The 10,002-nt window shown below is 41.2% G+C and overlaps 1 long non-coding RNA gene across 2 annotated transcripts in view; it reads left to right on the forward strand.

Annotated features, from left to right (window-relative positions):
- Positions 1-7,421, forward strand: part of LOC123377695 — a 120,408-nt gene extending 112,987 nt beyond the window's left edge. For both annotated transcript variants that reach the window (XR_006582279.1, XR_006582280.1), the window contains 2 exons: positions 4,977-5,095; positions 6,368-7,421. This is a non-coding gene — a long non-coding RNA (uncharacterized LOC123377695). The remainder of the gene's footprint in view (positions 1-4,976; positions 5,096-6,367) is intronic.
- Positions 7,422-10,002: the final 2,581 nt, after the last annotated feature.

A 10,002-nucleotide genomic window follows, 5' to 3' on the forward strand; every position in this document is an offset into this window, starting at 1 on the left:
GACTAGTTGTAAAGCGTTTTGTCTATTAAAATAATCCACACTGCCAAGCTGATTGTTGGCTATAACAGGGTTTTTTAGTCATTGAAATAGTCAGATACTATGCTGATGTCTAATTGATTATTACAGCTCATTACAGATGAGCACATTTATTTTAAATGTGCAATATATTCTTTTCACAATCATTAGGGAAAATGAAGCTTTAGTCCATCAAAATCTGTTCACATGGGTAGGCAGGACTTGCTTTTCCCCCCCATGTATGCAAAAGTTAAATGTGCTACTGTTAACGTGAACAATAATTGACCAATTGGGATGTTGCTACATCACACAAATGAGAACAACTTTGTTTAAATCAGTGGTTCCCAATCTAGGGATGCTGTTTGTGCAGGGAAAGCCCCTGGTGGGCCAGGCCGGTTTCTTTACCTGCCACGTCTTCAGGTTAGGCAAATTGCAGCTTCCAGTGGCTGCGGTTCACTGTTCTCGGCCAATGTGAGCTACAGGAAGTGGTGGCCAGCACGTCCCTCAGCCTGCTTCCTGCAGCTCCCATTGGCCAGGAACGGCGAACCACGGCCACTGGGAGCTGCGATCGGCCAAACCTGTGGATGCTGCAGGTAAACAAACTGGCCCGGCCTGCCAGGGACGTTCTCTGAACAAGCAGCGCCCCTAGTTTGGGAACCACTGGTTTAAATGATTCTAATGATGGTTGTTTCCTTTCTTTTGGGTCAACAAAGTTTGATTTGGTGTCTCTTAGTACATGTCCCCCTGCTTATCACATAGTCTGGGAATAAACATAGTGGAAACATTTCTTTACACTGGCCCCAACTATGTCATCCTGCTCTCTAATACACAGCAAACATTTGACTTTGACATTCTTCTGTGATCTGGCTGTTGTCCAGTAACCTTAGACATTGTCAGGACTCACCATGGTGTCAGATGCCCTCACTACTGTTTATGCTGAACTAAAAGCAGCACCAGTTTAAAACACAGACAAAACTTGCACCTACAGCTGTCTGCCAAAGATGGGCCCAGGACAGCCTTCTCACCTATCAGCCTTCTCACCTATCAGCCTTCTCACCTTCCCCTGCCCCCGCCTTTCATATTTATAACATCCCTACTCCCTATATGCTTTCTGCTTGTCTTAAATTGCCTGAAGCTTGCAAACTGCTCCCTTTACCTACTTTTGTGGACCTGTGGTACTTTGACTCACCCTCCCCACAAGCAGAGACAGAGAGACTATTAAGGAGATGGAGCTGAAAGCACAATTGTTACAACAGGGATGCAGGAAGCCAGGTATGTAATTCCTTGTCCATCACTGGAGTTAGATGAAACCCCACACAGGGAGTCAGGGGTGATGCTCTGGCTTCAGGACAGGTTGTGGGAATAGGCTGCATATGCATAATACCACTGTCGCTCACCATGCAGGAAGTATAGTAGCTAATTTTCCGTGATGCCACCAGTGCACTCTGCTTACCAGGGGGAGGCAAGATCAAACCCATAAGATATGGAGCAGGGGATCAGAACACAGTTCTTACTATTTTTTTAAAACTCAAATTGACAGACAAATGACTCAATATATTTCTTTAGTGATCCAACATTTCTTCTTAATGAGGCAAGTTGTCATTGACTCTGTTTGTTGTCTATAAATTCTGACTGACTCAATCTTCGTAATGTCAGACTGGTCAAAGACATCAGTAAATTGCATGAATAAAACATAATACTTGGTAATTGTCCTTAGCTGGTAACATACAGTAATTCAATTTATTCAACAGCCTTTGTCCAAAATAGTGTTGCCCGAATTGCCTATTACTCTTTCTTTCCTAACAGGAATAATGAAGCCTCCATGAACAGTTTATCTACTTCAATTTTTTAAGACCCATAACAGGGAAAGTTAGCAAGGGGTTATGAAGTGTTGCAACCAAAGGCATGCTCAGTATGAGTAAAGCCGGTGAGCATTATACTGTAGGTATGTGCATAACTGGACTGTGAGCCTTTTGACAGATCAGTGATGTTCCTTCTCCTTCTTTTCTAAGAGAGATGCAATATCTTTCAGTTCATTTAAAGTATTATAGAGAATTGAAACCATGGTAGGTGCTTTACCTCTGCTCTCCCAACAGCTGAAACTTTGCCCTGATAACTTATGGTTTATCACAATGTGGTAATCATTCCAGAAAGGAAACTATATACCCCATATTCTCGAGTCTAGGACCATTCCTGAAGTAAATGATCTAGTGGATTGAGGCTGAGGCTGGGACCCAGTAACTTCTGACTCATAAGCCTGGTTCTGTCACTGACTCATTGAGTCAGATCCTCTGCCCTAACAGGGCCCCTTTCTGCTGCTGGAGTGGCACAAAGTGACCTTAAACCAGCCCTAAATGGTCAGGCCTCTGGGGGAAGGAGAGAAAAGAACTGGAGTGCTCTTATGGGATTATTTCAGCCTTGTGGCTGCTCTAAATTGTGCCAAGAGCTACCTTTGCCTTGTGTGCTGCTGAGGATTCAACCAACAGTGTGCCCTTGTGTAAGTCACTATTAACTGCCATGTGTTTTTCCTCAGCTATTAAAAAAAGGCAGGGAGGCTTACTGTCTGTTACATACTTGACTCCTAGGGCTGTTGTGAGATTAATTAATGAATATTTAGATGGCACTTTGGCCACACAAATCACACTCTAAATGTTAGATAATCCACAGTCTCTGTTACCCTCGCACAATAAGTTGCAATCCCATATCCAGATATTTCAAATTACTTCTGCCATGTAAAGCAGTCATGCAACACAAATCAGATTGTCCTTGTATTCATGCTGCACTCTGTAGTCACATAATACTCACAGCACCTCTAACAAGCTATCTGTAGGACAATTTTTTAACATCAAGTATTCAAGAAAAAGAAATCATCATCCAAGATCCACTCACAACTGCTTATTGTTCCATTCACTAAACTCTGCACTTGGAATATACTTGGGTTTTACTCTACCCTATATAGTAGAATAATAGGTGGTAAAAAATGCCAGCATCTATCTTTGGAGTTAGGTCCACAGTATCCATGTGGTCACAGTGCCCATGGCCCTTCCCTGCCTGTGACCTGCACACTCCCATCACATTAATTCCACTTTTTGTGGTGCCCCCTCCTCAGTCCTCTCATTCCAGTATATGCTGTGGAGAGCTTAGCATAACCCTTGTGTGTCATGGGTGAAGATCACCCACTATACACTCACTTGTGCGTATACGTGGCTCAGTGGTACCAGTTTTCATGGTGCACACATTTTCTGCTGTGTCTTTGCATGTGTCACTAGTGATGAAGAAAAAGAAGTAGGTTCCCAAAAAAACCCAAAAAACAATTGGTCCACTTCAAGTAAAAATTGCCTATACAGTCAATTGACTTCTGTTTATTTAGACCAAATCCATTCTGCTTTGTTTCATCACATTAAGTGGCTGATGTAGAAAACTGCTTTACTGACTGTCAGTGCCAGAGCACAAAGTGATAAATAAACTAAAACTGTCAGATACAAATAATTTTCAATTCATCCTTCTTATAAAGTTAACACATTTATAACTAGAGACAGGTCTGAAGTTAAACCCCAGACCCAAACAGTCAGACTTTGGAGAAGTTTGGACCTGGATCCAAAGTTTGCAACCTTATATGTATTTAGAACATCAATATATGTCTTTGTAAACAATGTAATTTAAATGAATTAAGGTGGAAAGGCTGTGACTTCAATGCATGTGCTATATGATGCCATTTTCCAGTTTTGGAAAACATCTATAGTGTTGGTGTTACAGGAAATCTATCAAGTTAAAAATCATACTTAAATACAAAAATCATTGTCTTTGTTTTAAAAATCACCTTAGATAAGATTTTTAAATCAAATTTGCTTTTGACTCTGTAGTCTGGTTACTTATGTTTCCCATTTCAGCTTGGACAGTAAAAATAAACTAGTAGTTTTTACATTTGATTATACTTTCTAGTGTGTTTCATGTTCTGATTCTAATGCAATGTTTGGGGTTCAAACAGGGCTGAGGAATGTTTGTTTAAAAACTTGCCACTGGAATTTTTAAACAATTAAAAAACAAACCATCCTTATTTTTATAAATCTAAATTTGAGGTCAAATTTGACCTAATAGGGTACATCTACACTGCAGCTGGCAGTGTGTTTCCCAGCCCAGGTAGACAGACACTTGCTAGCATGGCTCAAGATAGTTTACTAAAAATAACAATGTAAATGATCCCACTCAGGTGGGCTTGAGAGCCCATGCTCCAGCCTGAGCCAGAATGTCCACATTGCTAAATTTAGCTTGATAGTGTAACCCACATGCCTCCTGGGTGTGATGTTCTGTCCCATCTAGTGGCACTGAGACCACTTAAAGAGAGAGATAAAATGAGTCTACACTATAGCCTTAGCTAACAGCCAGTTGGCTTTTAGCTCATGTGGTAGAGACTCAAGCACTAAGCTCCAGAGGCCCCAGGTTTGATCCCGCCTGCCGACGACTGGGGTCTGTCGGTGTTACACTAGCAAGAGCCCCGCTATGGCTAATTTGAGCCCTACTAGCGTGAGTCTGTTAATCTGGGCTGGGAGACTTACTCCCAGCTGCAGTGTAGACTTACCCACAGTATCTATTTAAATGCCTCTCTCTGAACCATATCTTATCATTCATAAACCATTATGCAGCTGAAGAACAGAAGGATCTGCACAATTTGTCTTCATTATTGAGCACATCAGCAATAGACTTAATGGACACCAGTGGACTCAGCAAAATCTTCATATATTATGTCCTCATCAGCATTTACTGATAACCTCACATTGTTCACAAGATTTATCTAGTGCTGGCTTACGTTTAAATCCCTTTCTCTTACTTCTAAGGGGAAGGGTGGCTTTGTGGTTAAGATAGAAGAATGGAGTCAGGATATCTGTGGCCCTGCCACGGACTCTGTTTGACCTTGAGCCAAGTCACTTAACATCTTTTCGACTCTTTTTGTTTATTTGCAGGTGAGAAGGGCTCCAGTCATGAGTCAAGGCCCCATTGTGCTAGATACTGTGCAAATAACAGCTTATAGCCTGAGGATAAGATGAAAGACAACAATGCAGACAGACAGGGAGAAGACAAGGTAAGGAGGAAACAATATGGGTTAAAATTATAGGCCGTGGTCTCAGCGCAACAGCTGTCTAACCATTGTCAAGTTTTTAGCAAGCATCACAGCAGAAGAGAGTTTTAAGGAGGGACTTGAAGGAGGACAAGCAAGTAGCTTTGCAACTTTGCAGCTTCCTCCCATGAACCAGGGCAACGTGGGAGAAACTGTGCAGGTATTTGAAGATTTAACATGTGGGTCCTGAAGGCTGGTGTCACTGGCAGGTCAAGGTGGGAGTTAACATCTTGGTAACATTTGAGTAATGATAGGTAGGATCCTGGTCAGGGATAGGTCCCAAAGGGCCTTAAAGGAGAAATAGTGTGTGTTTTATATGGTAGAGAAGAGGTGCCAGTGGCAGGATGAAAAGAGAGGGGTGATCTGGTTGAAATGATGAGCTAAGAAAATGAGCTTTGCAGCAGTGAGATGAAAGTGAGGAAAGACTGAATTTTTCATGACTCATGAAGAATTTGCAATAGTCAAGACACAAGATGAGCTTGGTTGAGAGTTTATCATAATCTCTTGTCATCCATAATACCCAGCCCATGGGAAAATTGTCTCCTGTACTCATTCTGTCTTTCTGCTCACTGAAAGGATGGATCCCAAATAACTCCAACAGGAGCGCTCAAGTCACAATTCTACATTGTAAAGTCAGTAGCCCAATCAGAGGCATGTCTTTCTTCATGGGTGTCAAAAGGAAGTTGAATTTTTGGACTTTGTGGAAGTTGATTTTTTTCCTTAGTTAATTTGTTAGTTTGAGCTGCACCTTCCTCTCCCCTGAGAATCATGTGGTTGTGCCACACCTCCATTGTGCCTCATTAAAGACTAGATGAGAAGTCGCTGAGAAATGGTCTAATTCTCTCCAATTTCTTCAGGGCATTTCTTCACTTCATGTCTGAAGCAAAGCATGCTGTCAGAATTAGCTCATTAATATTGGGCATCACAATAATCTGTTGTCAGCCCTCCAGGTTGGCATTATTGGCACCATCACCTTCAGCACTTGAGGCCTGAGTAGTGGCTGGTTATGGAAAGAATCTGCATCCCTGAGGGAAGTTTACACGCCTGTCAAATTTACAGACCTGCCTCCATGACTGGCTGCTCTGGCAGCTGTGTGGGGTTGTGATCAAGCTACTTGCTTGTAAACAGGAGAGATTCTCCTCCCTGCATCTAGGTTTGTAGACTTCATTACAGTGCCCTATTTCAGCCTAGTCCCAAGCTCCTTGCCTGAGTGTTTATATATCCTTCCCTTCACAGAATCACCTCCCTGCTGCTTCTAACCCCCCAGTGCTGAGTATCGAAGTACAGAGGACGACGACTTTATGGGCAGGTTTTTAACCTGAACCTCATTGTCTGAACCTCCTTTGCCTCATCACAGTATCCCATGATGTCCAGTACCCTTCCTTGCACACCATATTGTTATGCTGTTTGAAACATGAGAAGAGTCAGTTTCCTGATGCTACAAATTCATTTGCTGAACACATTTGTGAGACATGTACATCATAATCCCTTGTAGAAATGGCTTCTTTACTGTACTGAATTGCTGCCTTGCAGAGACCATGATCTTACTCTTTTGAATATTTTCTATTGGCAATTCAAGCTGACCATTCCACTTCCTCACTGGAGCTGTAAGAGACAAATATCCTCTGTGGATCAGGCACAGAGAGGGACCTGGAACACACCATGATCAGGGGTTACATTCCTGCCTCATCAGCTAGGAAATGAGAGCAGCACCATGTGACTTACCTGAATAATCACATAGATCAGCTCATAACTATGAAGTATTTACAGAGATACATTCACAATCAGGAGTTTTAAAAAAAATTACAAAATATTTGGTTGACACATTTCAAATAAATAAATTTGAGATAAATGTTAGCTGGAAAAGAGACTAAAATAATCAAATACATGACTATGAATTATCTGCTCAGCGTTAACATACATTTGAAAAATTGTGTCTGTTCTGAAGCATGAAACAAATTGACTGTGCCAGTCTGTAATTCTTTGCCAGGATATGCTTGTTAAACAATCTTACTGGAGCCCTATTTTCCTCAATAATCCTCCGGATTCATGTCTCCTCTTTCATACACATATTCTTCTTTTGCTTTTCTGACATCATTGCATACTGGTGCAGGAAAACAAGCATGACATGGGTATACTTTTCAGGCTACATGTCAATTTCAATTCTTAATGGATTTCCTGAACAAATTGCTCACTTTTAACAGTTGAAGGTGATCAAAATAAGTGTCAAAAACAGACTAGAAATGGTGCAAATGACATTGAGCTATTTGGAAAAATCAGGGGATCACGTGACTCGGTGATCAAATTAAATGAACAAAACATTCATAGGTTGTTAAAAAAAATTAGCAAAATTATAGCTGTGCTGTATATCCACACAGGGTGGGATTTTCAAAGGGGCCTAAAGGAATTAGATCCTCAACTCCCATTGACATATAAAGGAATGTGGGTGCCTAACTTCTTTAGACTGCATTGAAAATTCTCACCCTCAGAGCCTGAGTCTCCTCTCACTTACAGTAGGGTAAATTAGCAGCAACGCCATTGAAGTCAATTATTATGTAATCTGACAAATTAAACAGGACACAGAACTAATGTGATACTCCCTCTAGGATTCCTAAATCCAAAGTATGTATGGCAAATTGTAACCTAACTGCCCCATAGGGACTGGTGATGCAAACTAATTTGAAAGAGGACTATGTAACATGAACTAGGTACCTTTTAGTTCATGCCGGCAGTATCCATACGTAGCAGTTAGAGTGCAACATTTTGGTGCGTCCTACATCCCTGTAATCTGTATTGCAGTGCCGTGGAGACAAGCCCTAAATGTTCAGTGCTTTGAAGTGCAGCACCCGTATGCATCTTACTAGAACAATGGGTTCAGTGCTGAGTTGGAGGGAATCATGTCATCCAGTAAACCGCCTGCAGCACTGTCAGTTTTCTTTAGAGTAATCCCTTTCAATTGTTGATCACACCTTGCCCTGATTTATGTGAGAGACCTGCATCAGTCGTGGAAAATTACACCAAAAGCCAAATCAAACAAAATTCCACTGTTGATTAGATGAGAGATAGTGAATATACAAATATTCTGAGATCTCTATATCAGGAAAGGTCAAATGGATTATGCAGAAATCTGTTCCCTTGAGAACCATCTGTAATGAACCAAACCTGAATATTATGGGTTTGATTAAGCAAATGTAGGTGCTCCTCCATGGAGAAAGTCTGAGCCACTGTGCCATATGAAATGACTGTCCAAGAAGAGCCCTGAACCATTGCAGCTCATCTGTGCATGAAAAGCTAGGGGCATCCACTTCCTGTGGCTGGCCCAAGGGGACCATGTTCTGAAAATTATTTCTATCTTGCCCAGTGGCTTAGATACTTGGCTTGCAAAAATGAATGCTGCCCTCTTAAACCAGACCCAGAGGGCAGTCAAGGTGAAAAGAACAGGTTTGGTTTTCTAAGGCTGCTGATCTTTGTAGTGACCAGTAGCACTCATAGCCAACCTTCTCTGTACATCACAAATAGACATATAGCTCAGAGTAAAAAACATCCAAACATACAAGTAGGCTATCAACTAAAACTGCAGCTAACCCTAACTGAAACTGCTGTATATTGCCAGTTACAACTGGAAAGCAACAAGCTACAGCAAATACTCACCTTACCTCTCAGAGGTTCTGCTGCAAGAATCAAATAGCTATTCTTCGGCAGCTGCAAATGTACCAAACTATTCCAGTGCAGGCAGGCAGGCTCTCTCTCTCTCACATACACACACACAAATAACATACAGTCTCTCCTGTGCGTCTCAAACTAGTTTGCCAGAATTCCTGAAATAATGCAGTTTCCAGCAGTCAGCTCAGCATCCCAGTTCTCAGCACTACTTGATAACAATTTCAAAAGAGAAATGAGTTTCAGGGCAACTCCAACAGTCCCTGCTCAGCACTGCTACAGGCATCTGGTTTAAACAGGATCCCGCATATCATAACTCCTCAGTGTATACCATTCACTTCAGTACTCAATAGCAGGCTCAAAAAAAGAGAAACAAGATCCTGAATAATTTGAACAGCCCAAGAGATAACGTAGCTCTGGCACTTTACTGCCACCAATATGCCATTAAACAAGAAACTATAAGCCCTTCAAGAGGCACCATGGAAAGAAATACAGCTCTCATGGAGCCTATGTTCTTAGACTGCAGGAACACACTGTACATAGCTAAACCCGCACTCAATATGGATTTGGAAAGAACGCATTGTCTCTACCATAGCCTTAAAACCGTCTTATACAAGACTAGAGATCCATGAAACAATCTGAATTAAATCCAGGGCACAAATGTTCTCCTAAGGGAAGCCAAAGAGAGCTTATTTCACAAAACTCACACATACTACACAAACCCCAATGTCATGTTCTTCAACAAGTTATATCATGTAAGCTGCTATGTGCTGTTCATGACATATACACAAGCTATTTCCTGTTAAGCACTATAATAAAGAGACTAATTTTGACAACAATTAGGCTTAATTTAGGCTTATGTATTCATAGCCTTATATAACAGTACATGTTCCAGTATAATATCCATATAAGCCTGAAATCCAAATTTAAATCAAAAGTAGGTTTTCCTGAGCTGATAAAACAGCATTAATATTTTTCAGATGAACAAGTTAAACAAATCACAGATTTCTTGTTCCATTTTAGTAATGCTCATTTCAGGTGTCTTGTGAATGTGTTTTAAAAAAACAAAGTGCATCTAGATTGAAAGGAACACGGACCAGTCACCATTATACATTCAATGTTACATGGTAAGAATAGGTGGAACTGGAAGAAGTTTGAGTTTGGGTTCTTTATAATCATAAAGCATGCTGAGCCAAAACTCAAATTCCAAC

This window comes from Mauremys mutica, chromosome 9 (assembly GCF_020497125.1).
Source record: "Mauremys mutica isolate MM-2020 ecotype Southern chromosome 9, ASM2049712v1, whole genome shotgun sequence".
NCBI classification, from domain to species: domain Eukaryota; kingdom Metazoa; phylum Chordata; order Testudines; family Geoemydidae; genus Mauremys; species Mauremys mutica.